Genomic DNA, 18,912 nt, shown 5'->3' with positions numbered 1-18,912 from the left:
TCTGGTCCGGGAAGAAAGTCCCTTCCTCCAGCTTTCGAAACAGAGCAGAGTTCCTGAAGACGCGAGCATCATGTACCTTTCCCGGCCATCCCACGTTGATGTTGGTGAAACGTCCCTTGTGATCCACCAGGGCTTGCAGCAGCATTGAAAAGTACCCCTTGCGGTTTATGTAGTCGGTGGCTTGGTGCTCCGGTGACAAGATAGGGATATGGGTTCCGTCTATGGCCCCGCCACAGTTTGGGAATCCCATTTCAGCAAAACCATCCACTATTGACTGCACGTTGCCCAGAGTCACTACCCTTGATATCACCAGGTCTTTCATTGCCCTGGCAAATTGGATCACAGCAGCCCCCACCGTAGATTTGCCCACTCCAAATTGATTCCCGACTGACGGTAGCTGTCTGGCGTTGCAAGCTTCCACAGGGCTATCCCCACTCGCTTCTCAACTGTGAGGGCTGCTCTCATCTTGGTATCCTGGCGTTTCAGGGCAGGGGAAAGCAAGTCACAAAGTTCCATGAAAGTGCCCTTACGCATGCGAAAGTTTCGCAGCCACTGGGAATCGTCCCATACCTGCAGCACGATGCGGTCCCACCAGTCTGTGCTTGTTTCCCGGGCCCAGAATCGGCGTTCCACGGCATGAACCTGCCCCAGTGACACCATGATTTCCACATTGCTGGGGCCTGTGCCTTGTGAGAGGTCTATGTCCATGTCAATTTCCTCATCACTCTCTTCGCCGTGCTGCAATCGCCTCCTCGGGTGGTCCGGGTTTCACCTTGGCATGTCCTGGCTCTGCATATACTCCAGGACAATGCGCGTGGTGTTCATAGTGCTCATAATTGCCGCGGTGATCTGAGCGGGCTCCATGATCCCAGTGCTAGCTATGGCGCCTGGTCAGAAAAAAGGCGCGAAAGTAGTATCTGATGGACCAGGAGAAGGAGGGAGAGCGGGAGGGAGGGAGGGCCGAGTGACGACATGGCGTACAGGTACAGGAACAGGGAATTAAAATCAAGAAAGGTGGCTGTGCATCAGGGAGAAACACAAACAACTGTCACACAGAATGGTCCCCCCAAAGATTAAACTGAAAACCCTGGGCTTAGCAGGCCGTTGATTTCACGGAGGAAGGGGAAGCAAATGAATACAGAACAAATCTATTTTTTACATCTTAAGCTGGCAGCCGACGGTGCAGCATGAGTGATAGCCTCTCCAGTATGATGATGACGGATACCAATCATAATATACCATCGTCTGCAAGGGGCTGCTGCTGTGTAGCAATGCAGCCCCAAGTCTGCCAGCCCCACGTCTGCCAGCACCCAGCATCGCCCTCGGCCTCTTCTGGGTGCTTAGCAGACAATACTGGGCAATTGGCAGAAAATAGTATACTACGACTGGTAGCCATCATCATCGAAACAGTAGCATGTCTGCCCAGGTGGCCATGATTGACAGCCACTCCAGTATGACGACGATGGGTACCAGTCATAATATACCATCGCCTACCAAAGGGCAAGGGGCTGGTGCAATGCAGCCCTACGGCTGCCAGCCCCATGGCTATCACTCATGCTACACCGTCTACCGCCAAAAGGCAGTTAGCAGCTGCTGCTGTGTAGCAATGCAGTCCCACGTCTGCCGGCACCCAGAGGACATATGGTGACGGTGAGCTCAGCTGAGCTGAGCGGGCTCCATGCTTGCCGTGGTATGTTGTCTGCACAGGTAACCCAGGTAAAAAGGCGCGAATCTATTGTCTGCCGTTGCTGTGATGAGGGGGGAGGGGCCTGACGACATGTACCCAGAACCGCCCGCGACACTGTTTTGCATCATCCGGGCATTGGGATCTCAACCCAGAATTCCAAGGAGCGGCGGAGACTGCGGGAACTGTGGGATAGCTGTGGGATAGCTACCCATAGTGCAATGCTCCGGAAGTCGACGCTAGCCTCGTACTGTGGACGCGGTCCGCCGACTAGAGCACCTAGAGCATTTTATGTGGGGACACACACAATCGGCTGTATACAACCGATTTCAATAAAACCGGCTTCTATAAATTCGAACTAATTTCGTAGTGTAGACATACCCTGAGTGCTCAGGAGTCAGGAGCTGCAGGCAAGGGGAAAGCTCAGCCCCAGCTCTGCTTCCTGCGCTTGTGCCTTAAAACATGGCCTCTTTTACAGCAGGAGAAATTGTTCATTAATCTGTTGTGCCAGCCAGAATCTCCCCCTCACCCTTAGGTCCAGTAAGGCCCAGCCCAGCCCAAGCTGTCCTGCCAGGGTTCTTGGGTCTTAAGGAGATCTACAAAACAAGCCAAGTTTGAAGCAAGTCAGTGGTGCAGCTGGAGAGGGCTAGAGGCAGGTGAGAGTGTTGTGCGCCATTGGTTTGATCGATTAAAAAGGAGGCGGGGCTGACAGGGCTCAGTGGTCCCACCTGCACCCTCAGGTCAGAGCAGGGATGGGAGTGACAGCCAAGGCACTCACATGCCACCGAATCCCAGTGCCCCCATGGGTGGGGGGCGAGCTCCCCCTCGATCCTCACTTATCGGAGCCAGCAGAGTTGTCCAGGACTCTAGCCCCACCCCACGCATGGCTGGAGCCGGAGAGAGGGAACTTGGAAAGTGGCACCCACTGGTGCCAAGAACAGCCCGTCATCTACCACCTTGGGGACCCTGTGCCAGAGGCCCCATCTTAACAGCATGCACCCAGGCTCCTCTGCCAGGCAGGCCAATGCCCCTCTGCACATGCTGCTGGGCTCCTCTGCCAGGTACGCCCAGGTCCCTCTGCCAGGCATGCACACCCCCCTCCTGCATCCTCTGCCAGGTAAACCCAGACCTGTCTGCACCCATGCCATGTGTGCAGATCACAGCCTCTCTGCAAATATGGCCACTGACCTGGCACAACCCAGCACATCTCTCCAAGGCAGGCTCTTTGGGGACCACCCCCAGCTCTCAGCCTGAGGCTGCCCCACGGCTCCTGGGCTATCACATCTCTGTGCGCTCGCTGGGGGGGAGACAGGGGCTCTGCACTGACAGGAACGGGGGGTGGGGTCTGAGCACTGCCACACTCAGCACACTTCTCTGGGTGGGCTTGCCTGAGTTACACCCCAGCTTGGCCGAGGCTTGCTGTGGCTGCTGGCTGCCCTGATCCCAGTCCGATTGCTCAGAGACAGCCAAAGCAGAGCCCAATGCCCTGAGCCTGGGAGACCCATCCCCCATCCCACCTGGCAAGCTCCAGTGGCTCAGAGCCTGCACTGGCCCCCTGTGGCCAGTCTCTGTCTCCCAGAACCCTGACTTTAGGAGGTGCTGGGGGCTGACACGTGTATCTGGGGGTCCCCTCCCCCTCTCCCAGCCTGGTCCAAGGATGCTGAGTCCCTCAGCTGGGAGCTGGTCCCTGCCACTCTCTTCCTGTTCTGCGTGGGCTCTGAGCTCTGCAGGGCAGAGGCATGGTGCCAGCTGTTGTGGGAGGGCTCCTGGCTCATTGTCACTGCAGGAAGCCCAGCACCGGGCTGCCATGCATGGCTCCCCTAATGACCACCCAGCATGTTTACAGCTGCCGCACCACCGGCGCATGGAGCAACAGGCCTTGCCCCACCAGGATACTCACAGTCGCAAGCAGGGTCACATGAGGCCCCCTGGAAATGACCTGGTCTGCACCCTGCCCAGTCAAGAGTGGGAAGGAAAGGGTGTTGTTCCTGCCCACAATGCACCGGGCCCGGGCACAGAGCTGCCCTTAGGGGGAACAGGACAGTCTCTAAGGACCCTTCCTTTGCCCTCAGGTCTTCACCACACGCACCTCCACACAATGTACCCTGCACACACACACACGACAGGCTTGTCCTGAGACACGTGTACATGGAAATACATGCACAGAACACACATGCGTGTGCAAGTGCACACACACACACCCATTCACACAGAGGTATAATCACACCCAGAGACATGTATTCACACACACAGGTATACAGACACACAGGTATACACACTCATTCACACAGAGGTATACATACGCACATGGGTATACACACACACCCACTCAGACACCCACTCACACAGAGGTATACACACACATTCACACAGAGGTACACACACAGAGATACACGTGCACACACATGCAAATCGTGGATGTGTGTGTGTTTGTGTAAGTGTCTCCCACAAACGAGCCCCTTCGGCATGGCTCTGCTCACTAAGGCCTTGTCTACCCTAGGGCTGGCTGTCGTGGGATGCCCAAGGGATGCAGGGCTCCTGACAGCAGCACAGGGGCAGCTGGGGCTGGATGCCACATGCTGGCCTCACTTCCCCATGTAGCCCACAAAGGCTAAGAGGCAAGGGGGAAAAGAAGCCCAAGCTGCACTAGCAAGCCAGGGCCACAAACATAACAGTGAGGGATGCTTGGGAGCCCTTGGCAGCCCCCTACAGCCCACGCACAGCCCACGGCAGCAGGGCCTGGACAATTCCCCTCCCATTCCATGTCAGACCACTTAGCTGTGGGTAAAGCCAGGCATTCAACGAGTCACTGGCTGTCCGGGAACCTGCTCCACTGCTGAGTTAACCAGGGCACTGTCATCTTAATGGCACAGACACCCAAGTGAGCATTAAACAAAACAAACCAAAGTGCGCGGCCCTGCCAGCCTGGGGCATGGGCCAGGAGAGAGCAGGGCGAGCCCAGGGCCAGCTGATGCAGAAAACAGGCCCCACCTTTCAGTTGTGGTGCAGCAGAATGTAAACGATGTCCACACTTGAACTCTGAGCTAAATCCAAATGCTGAGCCAGGCTCACCATCTCCAGAACAAAAGCCCACATCGACTGCTCCCCTGCACCCTGGTTGCTGATCAGTTCAGCAGCATGGCCACTTCTCACAATCTTATCACATGGCTCGCAGGATGTGGTATTTAATGAAAGCCGCAGCTCTGGGAGTCCTGTGATTAGGTGAGAATTTCAATTGCACCAAGAAGGGTATGTTCCTAGCCCTCTGGCTGCACAGAACCCCATTCGGGTCTGACAGCGGAAGGCCAATACAAAAACCCAGCCTTGATTATTGTTAAAATCTCCTGACTTTTAAGCAAATCTTGGGAGCTGGGGGCCCTGACTCATGATTTTTGCACACTTGGGGTTGGCAGTTCTGAGCCCATCTCCAAGCAATACTTAGCAGCTCCCAAGCCAGCCCTCCTGCCATGTGGAGGAAGCCTACAGGGGCCAGACGTGGGCAGACTGGCCTGGGTAAGGGGGATCAGGTGCTTTTGATAAATAGGAAGTGCCAGGAAACTGCCCCAAACCACAGCACCCTTGGAAACCCGAAACTCCTGCGTTTATTCCCCGACCCCCTCCCCTTGTAATGTTCCATTGTCATGAGCCCCTTCACTTTTGGGAGCCAGCTCCCTCCGCAGGGACTGTCCTGCCTCTCCCCCACCCCAGAGGTATCAGGCTGAAACCCCATCCAACGCGAAGTGTCCTCATGGTAGAGCAGGGGCGGGCTGCAGTGAAGAGAAAGGGAGCACTGTCCAGGGGCTGTTGGACACAGACACACCTGTGGGGCTCACTGGCTGTCCAGGTCCCAGCCTGCACTAGCCGGGATGCAGCAGTCCTGGGTGTGCCGGCTCCCTGTCCTACCAGCCACCCACACCTTGCTGAGCAGGAGCAAGGAGTCTGGAAAACTATCCAAGAAGCCTGTTCCAGAGAGGCTGATCCTGTGAGTGCTGAGCACCCTTGGCTCCCACTGATGTCAATGGGAATTGGGGGTGCTCAGACCCCTGTTGGAGAGGTATCAAACATCACAGGATCAGGCCTGCCTTTTTGCAGAGTCTGGTTCAGCGCCTGACCTGGGTCCTTCCCCCAAACCTAGAATCGGGCCCTGCACCGCTCCTAGCCAGTGTCTCAGAGGCGGCAGCGGGAGGCTTGGGTGCACACAGAAGGCAGGATCGGGCCCTGGGTCACTCAGCGTCAGTGCAGGAAACCCCTCCTCGGCAAAAAGCAGAGCTCCTACCACTAACCCTTCCCCTGAAACACACTACTCAACCGTGGCAGCCAGCGAACTCTGCAGTGAGCCACATGGGCAACCAAGCTCACACGAGTTACTGATTGTGGAGGTGTGGTGCTGGCAGGGGCCATGAGAACAGTGCCCCCAGGGGACAGAGCAAGTCCCCACCTCACTGCCAAGGACTTTGCAGTAGCCCTAGAAGGACGCAGGCCTGACAGAGCATGGAGATGGGAAGTGGCCCGAGTGGCCTCTAAAGCAAGCCTAAAGGAGGACAGATGGTCCCATCTTTCCCTGTGTGGCCTTGGCAGACACAGCCAGGCCCAGTCACTAACCCAGCCCACTCCAGCTCCCACCCTGCTGGTATTTTCCAGACTCCCTGACCCGAAACCAATGAGTTCAGATGCAGCCACCTGACTGCAAGCAGAATTAGGCAGCCTACTGCTTTGTGCTGCCTGCGGGGAGCCCTTCCCCGCCCCGCATGCCTGACCCTAATTAGTGCCAATGGCAATAGGGAAGAGAGCCCACCAGTCCTATTCACAGACTGACAGCGCACCCTCCGCAGGCCTCAGAGTGAGGTTCAGAGTTACAGCCTCACTCCAATGAGGTGATCATGTCACTGTCCCCATGGATGAAAGGCAGCCACCTCTGGGGTGGAACGCAACAGCTGGGTAAGGGCACACCCCCTGGGAGGGTTCCGGAGAGGAAATGTGGGAAAGCAATTCCACATGTGGCTGCTGTGGAGCAGAACTCACTTGTGGGAGGCAGTTCCAAAGAATGGCTACTGGTGCTATCGTATGGCCCAGGCCCCGCTCCCCCAGGCCGGGCGCCCCAGGGGAGGCAGACTGGCTTCTGAGCACTGAGATGGATAAAACCCAGTCGGCCCAACCCTGCTCTGTCAGTGCCGGCCCCCCTCGACCCTCTGCTTGGGTGTGTGTCAGCCCCAGGCAGACTGGGGTGCGCCCAAACTCCAGGAGGGCTGGCCCTGTTTCTATAATGGATGAACCCCAACCCTGGAACCCTTGGGTCCCCCAGTCTCAGAATCCCCTCCTCCACATTCCCCCTGCTAATTCGCTTCACCCAGAGCCTCACCCTGTAGCGACCATCCTCTGACCTGACTAGTCTAGACAGGGCATGGTTCCTCCACAGCCTGGCCATCCTGTTCCTACAGTGGCCAGAGGGGGTCGCTAGACAGCAACGTGAGGAACCTCCTTCTCTGAGGGCCCAGCGCCTCCCAGACCCCTTTGCTGGGAGAGAGAGAGTGACACCTTGAGCTGCCGGCCTGGGCATGGTTTTCACAAAAGTGCTATTCTGCTTGGCTGCAGGGACACCCAGGCCTGGCCAGGGACAGGGACAGACACACAAACAGGGACACCCAGAGACAGAGACACCTAAGAGACAAGGACACACCCAGAGACAGGGACAAACACACAACTACACAGGGACACCCAGAGACAGGGACACACCCAAGACGGGACACAGAGATACCCAGAGACAGGGACAGACAGTCAGAGACAGGACAAACACACACAAAGAGGGAGACACAGAGACAGGGACACACCCAGAAACAGATGCACAGAACCACACACCGATACAGGTGCACGCACACACCCTGACACACAGACCCACAGGTTGTACTGATACATATGGTTCATCCTCCCGCAGTGGCCCCAAAGCATTTGACATCACTAACACCTGCCTCAGCTCCCACTGGAGTTGGGGGTGAAAGGGGGGCTGGGCTGACACTGGGAACAAGTGCAGGCCCATCATGGGTCATATCTGTTACATACACAGGTGCTTCACCTGGGCTCTATCCCCTGCTTCCCGGGGGCACAGGACCCACAGCAGGGTGGGAGCATATCCTCAAAGCACTGCCACACCAGCACTGGGCACAGTGGACATGAGAATCAGCATCAGAAGCTCTGTGCTCCAGAGACCATCCAGGCCTCCCCGGCCCTTCCTCCCCTTGTCCCCACCAGGCCGCAGGGCTGGCTTTATGAACTGCGGGGCCTGATTCGAATACCCGGCAGCGGTCCGGGGCTTCAGCGGCGGGAGGTCCGCTCTGGGGTTTCAGTGGCACTTTGGCGGCGGTGGCGGCGGTGGCGTGGGGTCCGCTCCAGGTCTTCCATGGCACTCAAGGACCCCCCACTGCTGAAATGCCACCGAAGCCCCAGAGCGGACCCCCCGCCGCCGAAGTGCTGCCGAAGACCTGGAGCGGACCACCCACCGCCGAAGTGCCGCCAAAGCCCCGGAGCAGAGCCCCCCGCTACCGAAATGCCACCGAAGACCCGGAGCGGACCCCCCGCCGCTGAAGTGCTGCCAAAGACACGGAGCGGACTGCCGCCCCGCGAGTAAAAAAAAATTAAAAAATTAAAAAGGCGCCTAAGGGGCCTGATTCTGGGGAATCGGCCTAAAGCCCTCTCCCTGCCATTTCTGTGGGGGTTTTGCTGAGCCATGGAGTATGTACAAAACTTGGGATCAAAAAGCAACATGCCATCTCCTGCGCCTAGCTACTGCCACAATTCATGTTCCCATGACGACGGCACCTAGCAGATGACTTTTTATTCTTTAAATAATTTGACTCGTTTCCATATCAACAGAGAGATGGGTGCACATGTAGGTGTACGTGTGTGTGCATGCATGTGTGCACATGTGCATGTGTGTGCGTGTGTGCACGTGCATATGTGTGCGCATACACGTGTGTAAAAAAACACGGAGCAGAATGGCCTTTCCCCAGTCGGGACATGTCCATGAGACCCGCGCGGGGGAGCGAGTGCTCTTGCCCCGCAGAGCAGAGTTGTGCGACCCGGATTTCGTGTCACAAGTGTTTGGCCAGGGGTAAAGTGGGAAGGGCAGAACGTGCTCTGTATAGTTCAATATGGGCCTCCTGCATTTCTGCCAGGAACGTGGTTTCTCACGGGACACGTAGAGACCTTCTGCCTCACACAGTGAGCTACTGGCTCTGGGCAGCATGCGAGGCTGCCCTCTCAGCACTGTGGCGAGAGGACAAGATGCGCGGTGGCACCAACCGACAGGAAATCCTTTCCGCTCACGTGGGAGAGAGATGGTGTGCGGGGAGTGGGGGGAGAGAAAGGGGGAGCAGGGCTGAGCCTCTGCCTGCGACGGCTCCTGGGACTGTGTCAAGGCATCCACAGAGCATTGCGCTAGGGTTAGAACCACCCCAGGCAAGGGCGTAGCTCTGCAAACATCCGCTTGGGGCAAAACCAGAGCTGCCTGCTGGCGATGATGGAAACTGCTGACACATCTGTGACCAAACCCCATTAACTTGCTCCTGCCTCCTGGAGCCTGCTCCTGCACGCCCGCCTGACAGCGCCCCCTCCTGCACACCCGGCCGCCCCCCTGGCATCCGTTCCTGCACTCCGCGTCTGCCCCCCAGCACCCACTCCTGCATGCCCACCTGCCAGCGCCTGCTCCTGCACACCCGCCTGCCCCCCTGGCGCCTGCGCCTGCACTCCCCGCCTGCCCCCGGCACCCACTCCTGCACGCCCGCCTGCCAGTGCCCCCTCCTGCACACCCGGCCGCCCCCCTGGCGCCCATTCCTGCACTCCCCGCCTGCCAGCGCCCGCTCCTGCACTCCCCGTCCGCCCTACTGGCACCCACTCCTGCACGCCCGCCTGCCAGCGCCCGCTCCTGCACTCCCCACCCACCCCACTGGCACCCGCTCCTGCACTCCCCCAGCACCTGCTCCAGCACTCCCTGCCCGCCCCCCTGGCGCCCGCTCCTGCACTAACTACCCGACCCCCGGTGCCTGGTCACAGAATCACAGAATATCAGGGTTGGATGGGTCCTGCAGTCCCCATCTGCCCCTGCATTTCCCACACTCCTGCCCCCCCGTGCCAGCTCCTGCACTGCCCGCCTGCCCTCCGGTGCCCGCTCCTGCACTCTCCACCCACCTTCCGTTGCCAGCTCCTGTACTGCCCGCCCGCCAGCCCTCCGGCGGCCGCTCCTGCACTGCCCACCTGCCCCCCGGCGCCCACTCCTGCACTCCCCATCCCTCGGTGCCCGCTCCTGCACTCCCTGCCAGCTCCTGCACTCCCTGCCCACCCCGGTGCCAGCTCCTGTACTCCCCGCCTGCCTGCTCCTGCACTCCCCGCCCGCCCACCCCCGGCGCCCGCTCCTGCACTAATTACCTGCCCCCCGACACGCGCTCCTGCACTCCCCGCCCGCTCCCCCTGCACCCACTTCTGCACTCCCTGCCCACACCCCAGCACCCACTCCTGTCCTGCCCACCCACCCTCCGGTGCCCGCTCCTGCACTCCCTGCCCACTCCCTGGTGCCCACTCCTGCACTAATTACCTGCCCCCGATGCTCGTTCCTGCACTCACCGCCCGCTCCCCAAGCGCCCACTTCTGCACTCCCTTCCCGCCCACCCCCCGGCACCTGCACTGCCCACCTGCCCGCCCCCCCGCCCCGCCCCTGCACTCCCCACCCTCCCCCTGGCGCTCGGTCCTGCACTAACTACCCGCCCCCTGGCACCCGCACCTGCACTCCCCACCCGCCCCCCCAGCGCCTGCTCCTGCACTTCTCATCTGCCCCATAGCACCTGATCTTGCATCCCCTACCCGGTCCCATAGCCTTTCACTCCAGTGGGAGAGCTGGTGCCCACAGAATGCAGGGGAAGGTGCCAGGGAGCAGTAAGGTTCTGTGAAAGTACTTGGTAGGCATGTTCCTTCTTTGGTCAGTGCCAGCTGGTGGGGTCCCACCCTGGGAACCGAACCATCTCAGGACGAGGGCGAGGAGACTCACGGAGCATCGCCCACGGGTTTGTGAGGAGCAGTGTGTGTCTGCGCAGTGCTGCTCCCAGTGATGGATTAAAGCAGCGGTAGGGCTGCCACATTCTCCCGCTGGGCCAGCAGGATGGCTGGGCACCGGGCGTGTGTGAGGCTGCTGCACTGCAGAGGGGGATCAAACCGTTTAGGAGGCAGGTTGCGGCCCACAAGCAGGTGAACAGCAGCTCCTGGTAGGTCAGGGGAAAGGGCTGCAGGTACTTTGCAAGGGGACGCACTACAGCCCCATGGCATGCTGGCCGGTGCGTGCGCAGCACTAACATGGCCCTGGCCCTGCTTGCACTAGCCCTGCACTGGCTAGTGTGTATGTGCTCCCTGCCTCTGCTGAATAGATCACACCTGGGCATGTGTCTCTACCGGTCAGTGAGAGCTCGAGCAGCACGTCACGAGCGTGGGCCCAGCTGCCCTGCTTGCTAGCTTAACCATATAGCTACCATCACTCTAAATGCCACCGGCTCCAGCTTTCCCAGGTAGTCCGGCAGCAGTGGTGCTGAGCCCTGCCTGCTCAGGCAAATCTCTGCAACCAGCCCCTCTGGGGGGTCTCTGGGTGGCTCTGCTGTTTAACCCGCACTGTTGGGCTCCACCCAAATCATCCCTTGTGGTTCAGGTCACATGGGAAATGCTGTCTGCCATGACTGGTTTGCTTCAGCATCACAACAGAAACCCCACCCTCTAGGAGCCCAAAGAGCGGGGTTGATTCTAGCAAGTGGGACACAGAATGCGGTGGAGTCCAGGGTTGCAGCCCTGGCACCTGTGGCAACTTCGAGAGGGGTGGTGGTAGGGTCTGCAGCTGTGATGCAGCAGCATCAAATGCTATCCTGGGGACAGAGGGCCCATGGCTCTGCCTCTCCTCCCAGTCGGCACAGACTAGCTGAAGTCTGGCTCCCTGCAATTTGAACACGGATGGAAGCGTTGTCTTACATTCCCCCAGTGACACAGCATTACTTACAGAGTTTTCTCCAGCAAATCTAGGCAAGCAGGGTTTTCCAAAGAAACGCTCCCTGGACAGGGATAGCAGGGAGCATGCTGAGGTCGAGGCAGGGCTGGGAGCTCACATGGAACAAGGGGAGAGCAGTGGCAGACTGGCAGTACATTCCTGGCCCAGGGCACCCCCAGGATGGCAATACCCGGTCATTCTGCGCTAAGCTCTCTGCAGCTAGGCACACTGATGACCCAGGCTGAGCACAGGGAGCCCAAATCGGTGACACTGGCCTATGGGCCGGAAACCGGCATTTACCAGTGCCCAGACACAGGACCGCATTCCAGAAACGAACCCCTCATTGGCCGAGAGCAGCAGCCTGGCACTGCTTGAACCCTCAGAGCTCCCTGCCAGCTGGTAGGGGTACTCACCTCCCATGTCCTCTTGGGACCTTCAAACCTTCAAACACCTAGACACAAGCAAGGAAGCTGCAGCTACCTCAGCTGGGATGTGCAAGCAACTACCCTCCACCACAGGAAGCAGGGTGTGAAAGTTCTAGGGGTATTGCTTACGTGTCCACTGGCCCCCGATCCCGCTCGGTCCTGGACTCCCTGCGAGCCCTAGCCGCTCCGGGCAACTCTGGAGCAGGGGTGGCAAGTGCTGCAGGGCAGTGGGCTTCCTCCAGCCCCACCCTCAGAGCTGGTCATGTGTGCAAACCGCAGCGCTGAGCCACGGTCCTTCTTGTGCAAGGAGAAGGGGGAAGTAGGGCACTGCACAGGATGCAGGGAACATCCGACAGCTGCAGTGTTAGCAAAACAGGCTTGCAACTGTCTCTTCAGCCCCACCCTGCTGACCCCATCCTCGGAAGCAGGACAGGGCTCAGGACTGCCTCCCTCTGTGGAGGCAGCTCCTGTTCATTCCTCCGACAGCCCCCCTCGCTCTGCAGGGTGTGACGATTAGAAGGGGCAACGCAGCTGGAGATAGGGCAGGAGGTGCTGAAACGCTACAGCCAGCAGCCATTTTCTATTTCCTACCTCCAAAGGGTGTATCCAACATGGGAGAATTCAAATACAGATCGCAGTCTGGAATTAATCACAGAACTAAAAGTTAAGAGTAACTGAGGGCTTGGCTACACTTGCAAGTTAGAGCGCACTAAAGCCGCCCAGTGCACTCTAACTCACTCCCTGCCCACACTGGCAAGGCACGTGGAGCACTCTGAGTCTGTGGCTACAGCGCTGCTGGTACTCTACCTCGGTGAGTGAAATAATGTTTGCTGCGCCCCTGCTGGAGCGCCGCGGCACCAGTGTGGACGCCCTGGTCCTATAGTGCGCTCTGATCAGCCTCCAGAAGTGTCCCACAATGCCTGTGCTAGCCACTCTGGTAATCACTTTGAACTCTACTGCCCTGCCCTCAGGTGACCAACTGTCAGACCCGCCCTTTAAATTCTCTGGGAATTTTGAAAAATCCCTTCCTGTTTTCTCAGCAAGGCGTGGAGTGCTCTCAGCGAATCTTTCCAGGTGACCATGTCTCCACGCGCCAGGCGATCCCCAGTATGGAGCAATGGCGAGGTGCTGGACCTCATCAGTGTTTGGGGGGAGGAAGCTATCCAGTCCCAGCTGTGCTCCAGCCGTAGGAATTACGATACCTTCAGGCAGATATCAAGGGACATGATGGAAAGGGGCCATGACCAGGATGCACTGCAGTGCAGGGTTAAAGTGAAGGAGCTGCGGAATGCCTACCATAAAGTCCGTGAGGCAAACTGCCACTCCGGTGCTGCCCCCATGACCTGCCATTTTTACAAAGAGCTGGATGCGATACTTGGGGGTGACCCTACCTCCACTCCGGGGACCACCATGGACACTTCAGAGTCCAGTCCAACAAGGCAGGAGGAGGAGGAGCAAAGCGGGAGCGAGAGTGCTGAGGCGGAGGAAGACACCCCGGAATCCCTACATGCATGCAGCCAGGAGCTGTTGTCAAGCCAGGAGGAAGGTAGCCAGTCGCGGTGGCCGGTGCTTGGAGCAGGACAAACACCAGAGGCGGTTCCCGGTAAGCGGCTTTTATTTTGGGAAGGAAGTTATTCAGTGTGGGCTCTTGAGGCAAGGAGGGTTAGGTCTGCATGCATGATTACATGCGGAATAGGGCATTTATGTGCTTTCTCGCATTGCAGTAATCAGCCTCAGTGATCTCTTCAAAGGTCTCATCCAGAACTTGGGCAATGCACTGTGGTCCTTGTCCCAGTCAGGCTAACTTGTCCTCGCCACTGTGCCATGAGGGGACCATTGCTGCACACAAGCAAGCTGCATATGGGCCAGGGCGGAAGCCGCTTTGCAGCAGAAGACCCTCCCAGGGTCACCCTCAGCAGCAAGATATCTTCTAGGACAAACTCCTGTGGAAAATGTGGGGACAGTGTTCAGTATAGGGGCCCCCTGCTGCTGTTGGCTCTCCCCAAGGCACAGAAACCCAGAGGACAGTACGGCTGTGAAACAATCAGTCACGCTTGACCCTGTGCTTACTCACCATTTTGGGGCTTCCGTGGGTTATGTGCACTCGCTTTGGGATGGGCAAATTATGCTATTGTGTAGACTGTGCTTGCCCTTAAGTATGGGGGAATCATTGCTCTGTCTGGTGTGAACAATGCTGCCTCTGTTAAGTGTTGAATTTTGCCTTTACAGATGCAACCTTGAGATCTCAGCCGTCCATGTTATCACCGTCCGAAAGACTCCAAAGAATCAGAAAGAGGCCACATAGAAGCAAGGAAGACATGTTGCATGAAGTAATGCAGCATTCAAGTAATGAAAATAAAAAAGTCCAGGAGTGGCGGGAGAGTGAAAGGAGGGTCCGCCTGCAGAATGCAGATCGCCGGCACCAAAGCACAGAGTGGCTGCTAAGCATCATAGAGAGCCAAGTTTCAGAGTAGCAGCCGTGTTAGTCTGTATCCGCAAAAAGAAGAACAGGAGCCAAGCGGACTCGATACAGGCGCTCATAGCAATGCAGGCGGAGCACTACCGCGCCCCCCCCTTGCAACCCTTGTCCCAAAACTCTTTGCCTTGTGCCCCGATATCACCGCCAACCCACTTTCCCCAACATCCAGGTTCTTACCGCCACCAGCTGCCTCCAACACCTGTAGCTTCATCACCCAGCCCTGAAAACTACGACCCTTACCCACTGCACTCAACCACCATCACCATGAATTATAGCCTTCCTGAAGTGCAGTACTCATTGCACAGCACTCCAGACAGGAAGGTTGAGTATGATAAAAGGACATACGCAAATCTGTGATTGTACCATTCCCCACCCCACCACCTTGCCCTTTCTGTTTCCCAAGCAGTTGTGTTTCTTTTCAATAAATGGATTTTTTGGCTTTGAAAACATTTTTTATTATTGCATAAAGTAAAAGATACCTTAGCCCAGGAAAGAAACAGGCACTGCAAGTCAGTGTAGCAAACAGATTCCTACTAATATTGAAACCACTGCACTTCACTCCCGTGCAAGGCACCAGACATTACTGGTGGCTTTCAGCCTCAAATTGCTCCCTCAAGGCATCCCTAATCCTTACAGCCCCGCGCTGGGCTCCTCTAACAGCCCTGCTCTCTGGCTGTTCAAATTCAGCCTCCAGGTGTTGAACCTCCAAGTTCCATGCCTGAGTGAATCTTTCACCCATCCCTTCACAAATATTATGGAGGGTACAGCACGCAGATATAACCGCGAGGATGCTGTCATCAGCCAGGTCCCGCTTCCCATACAGACAGCACCAGCAGCCCTTTAAACAGCCAAAAGCACACTCCACAGTCATTCTGCACCGCTGTCAAGGCCCCCTGTGTAGGGTTTCATGGCATTAAAGGGTAAGCGGGATCGCCAAGGATCACAACTGGCATTTCGACTTCCCCTACGGTGATCTTCTGGTCTGGGAAAAAAGTCCCGGCTTGCAGCTTCCTGAACAGGCCAGTGTTCTGAAAGATGCATGCATCATGCACCTTTCTGGGCCAGCCTGCGTTAATGTCAATGAAACGCCCACGGTGATCCACAAGCGCCTGGAGAACCATCAAGAAATACCCCTTCCGATTAACGTACTCAGAGGCTAGGTGGGCTGGTGCCAGATTTAGAATGTGCGTGCCATCTATCGCCCCTCCACAGTTAGGGAAACCCATTTGTGCAAAGACAGCCACAATGTCATGCACATTACCCGGAGTCACGGTTCTTCTGAGCAGGATGCAATTAATGGTCCTGCAAACTTGCATCAACACGATTCCAACAGTTGACTTTCCCACTCCAAACTGGTTAGCGACTGATCGGTAGCTGTCTGGAGTTGCCAGCTTCCAGATTGCAATAGCCACCCGCTTCTCCACAGGCACGGCAGCTCTCAATCTTGTGTCCTTGTGCCGCAGGGTGGTGGCAAGCTCCTCACACAGTCCCATGAAAGTGGCTTTTCTCATCTGAAAGTTCTGCAGCCACTGCTTGTCATCCCAGACTTGCATGACGAGGTGATCCCACCACTCAGTGCTTGTTTCCCGAGCCCAAAAGCGACGTTCCACAGTGGTGAGCATGTCCGTGAATGCAACAAGCAAACTCGTGTCATATGCGTTACTCGAGTCGATATCATCGTCGGAGCTCTCACTGTCACTTTGGATCATCAGGAATAACTCGACTGTCAAATGTGACGTGCTGGCGAGACTCATCAGCATACTCCTCAGCAGTTCAGGCATTTCCACAGACCGAAAGAGAAGACAGAGCGCACAGTACAAAAAATGTTGAAAGATGGTGCCAAATGTGGATGGAAGCAAAGGGAATGCTGGGATGCAAACCGATGCATCATGGGGCATTGGAACAGGATCCAGAATGCCCGGCACTCCACGCCCCCTTCCCACAAGCCACAGCACCAGAATGGGAAGAGGTGCTCTGTAGGATAGCTGCCCATAATGGACCATAATGGATCGCTCCCAATGCTGCTGCAAGTGCTGCAAATGTGGCCACGCCAGTGCGCTTGCAGCTGTCAGTGTGGACAGACTGCAGAGCTTTCCCTACTGCGCTCTCCAAAGGCGGGTTTAACTCACAGCGCTCTACATCTGCAAGACTAGCCATGCCCTTAGGAACAAGTGACCATGATGTGATCAAATTTATAATGTGCAAACAGAATAAATTCCAGACCAGTGATATATGTACTCGGTGCTTTAAAAGGGGCAATTTCACAAAGCTCAAAACAATTATGAGACAACTGCAAGGAAGAAGTTAATCAGAAAATGTGAATGATAATTGGGAATTGTTTAAGAATACTTTACTATACATCCAAAAAGCCACAATCCCACAATTGAGGAAGTTTTCCATATTGGTTAAAAAATCCATCATTAGTACAAGTTACACCCACTTTCATCAACACTTGTACCAGGGATGGACTTGGCTCCACATGGTTAAATGGAAGACGTCTCCAGAGACAACCCAAAATGTGCATACAAGGGGGTCTCTGCACGCACACCCGCATGCATGCAGCTAAGGATAAAGCCATGCTAGAGGTACCAACCACAAACATAGACTCAGGGGTCTTGCACTGATGTCGCTATCATTAAATGGGTTACCAGGCTAACAGTCCAGCATGCACTGCTTTGCTTAATAGGTACTGGCATGACAGGTGTCACCAGATGGTGCTGCTATACATAGTCTTCCAAGTTTTTTATCGCGGTGTTCAAGCAAATGTTCAGTCTTTGGAAGATGCACTGCACTGTGGTTTGTGAGGCATTGGGCAGGGGGAGCTGTGTTAGCAACAGGTGTGTGTGCTCTCTGCCTTGGGCTGTGATTAGGGTCAATCCTTGAGGAGGCGTTGGTGCCTGGGGCTAGGCACTGGTGCTGGGCTGAGATTCCTGGCAGAAGGGCATGCCCTGAAGGCTGGGTGACCATCTCATTCCTGGACTGGTGTATGTGTGTGCCACGGAGTTCCCGGGTGATGCTCTGGAACTGCTCCCTACAAAACCAGTCAGGACTCTGGTGAAGTCTCCTCTCTATGAGCAGACTGTCTTCTGGGCAAGGAGCTCACACGGCTTCCACCTTCCTGGGTCTGACCTTTGGAGTATTCAGCATCCTCTGCCCCTCCGTGCACTTCACACAGCGAGTCCACCCTGGCGGGGTCCTGGGGAAGCCACAGGGTCCTGCACCCCCACTTCGCAGTCAGACGTGACTCTTAGCCAGCCAGTAAAACAGAGGTTTATTAGATGACAGGACCATGGTCTAAAACAGAGCTAGTAGGTACAGAGAACAGGATCCCTCATCCAGGTCCATCATGGGGGGCAGTGAGCCAGATACCCACGTCTGCACTCCCTCCTCGTCCCCAGCTAGCTCCAAACTAACTCACCCTCCAGCCCCTCCTCCTCTGGGCTTTGTTCCTTTCCCGGGCCAGGTCGTCACCTGATCTCTTTGTTCTCCAAAGCCTTTAGCTATCTCCTTACAGGGGGGAAGGGCCCCGGCCATTAGTTGCCAGGAGATAGAGTGTTGGCCATTTATGTGCACTGGCCCTTTGCTCTGCAATAATCTCACCCCCTAGAGCCTTAAGAAATGCATAGGGCAAACTGAGGCACCCACACAGTATTCAGAGGAAACATTAAGAACAGTCCCACTTCGACACAGTGTGTATCCCCCCCCCCCCCCCCCGAGGGTTCCCCTGGGAATCACACCCACAGGACTCTCCAAGCCTTTGCCTAGTGCCTGGGCATCACCAGTTCCTAAAGAAAAGCTCAGCAGAGTTCTTGAGGGTCATTTTAATTCTGAGTAATGTTAACATTTGATGGTGTCACTCTACAGTCGTTGCCCGTACCTCAATCTGAATTCAAGTAATGGAAATAAAAGGCACCAAAATGGGAAGCCATTACGCTCACCCCCTTCCTGCCACTCGCTCCCACTGGGCACGCCAAGGCAATAACAGGCCTTCTCTTCCTCCGGTATGCCCCACTGATTTCAGCTTCCTCCAGCATAAGCGAGAAGAGAAGCAGCCCCAGCACTCCGTCAGCAGAGCTGGACTACATTCACTGAGATACCTGAGCTGAAACGCACACACTGCAGTGCCCAGTGGGAGAGCAGCAGAAAATAGGAACCAACAGGATTTGGAAGGGATTGCACAGAACGCTTCTCATCTGAAGCCTGGCTCATGCTGAACTCATACACAGGCTGGTGCAGCTGCCCCACTGAAATGTGCCAGGTTACCAGCCCTGGATGCTGAAGATCGTATCATAATCCTGAGGTAAGTGGGGAA

General features: G+C 56.5%; 1 protein-coding gene across 12 annotated transcripts in view; it reads right to left on the bottom strand.

Annotated features, from left to right (window-relative positions):
* NHSL2 (NHS like 2) overlaps nucleotides 1–18,912 on the bottom strand; it is a 173,944-nt gene that overhangs the window by 39,118 nt on the left and 115,914 nt on the right. For 2 of the 12 annotated variants that reach the window (XM_024111680.3, XM_065557210.1), the window contains exon 1: nucleotides 12,251–12,495. The exons of the other annotated variants lie outside the window; for them this stretch is intronic. The gene's annotated coding sequence lies outside the window, so the exon portion shown is untranslated. Of the gene's footprint in view, nucleotides 1–12,250; nucleotides 12,496–18,912 lie in introns of those variants that run through there. 12 annotated transcript variants of the gene reach the window in all.

Source organism: Chrysemys picta, chromosome 9 (genome assembly GCF_011386835.1).
Source record: "Chrysemys picta bellii isolate R12L10 chromosome 9, ASM1138683v2, whole genome shotgun sequence".
NCBI lineage: Eukaryota > Metazoa > Chordata > Testudines > Emydidae > Chrysemys > Chrysemys picta.
This window is presented reverse-complemented; position numbering and strand designations above follow the sequence as displayed.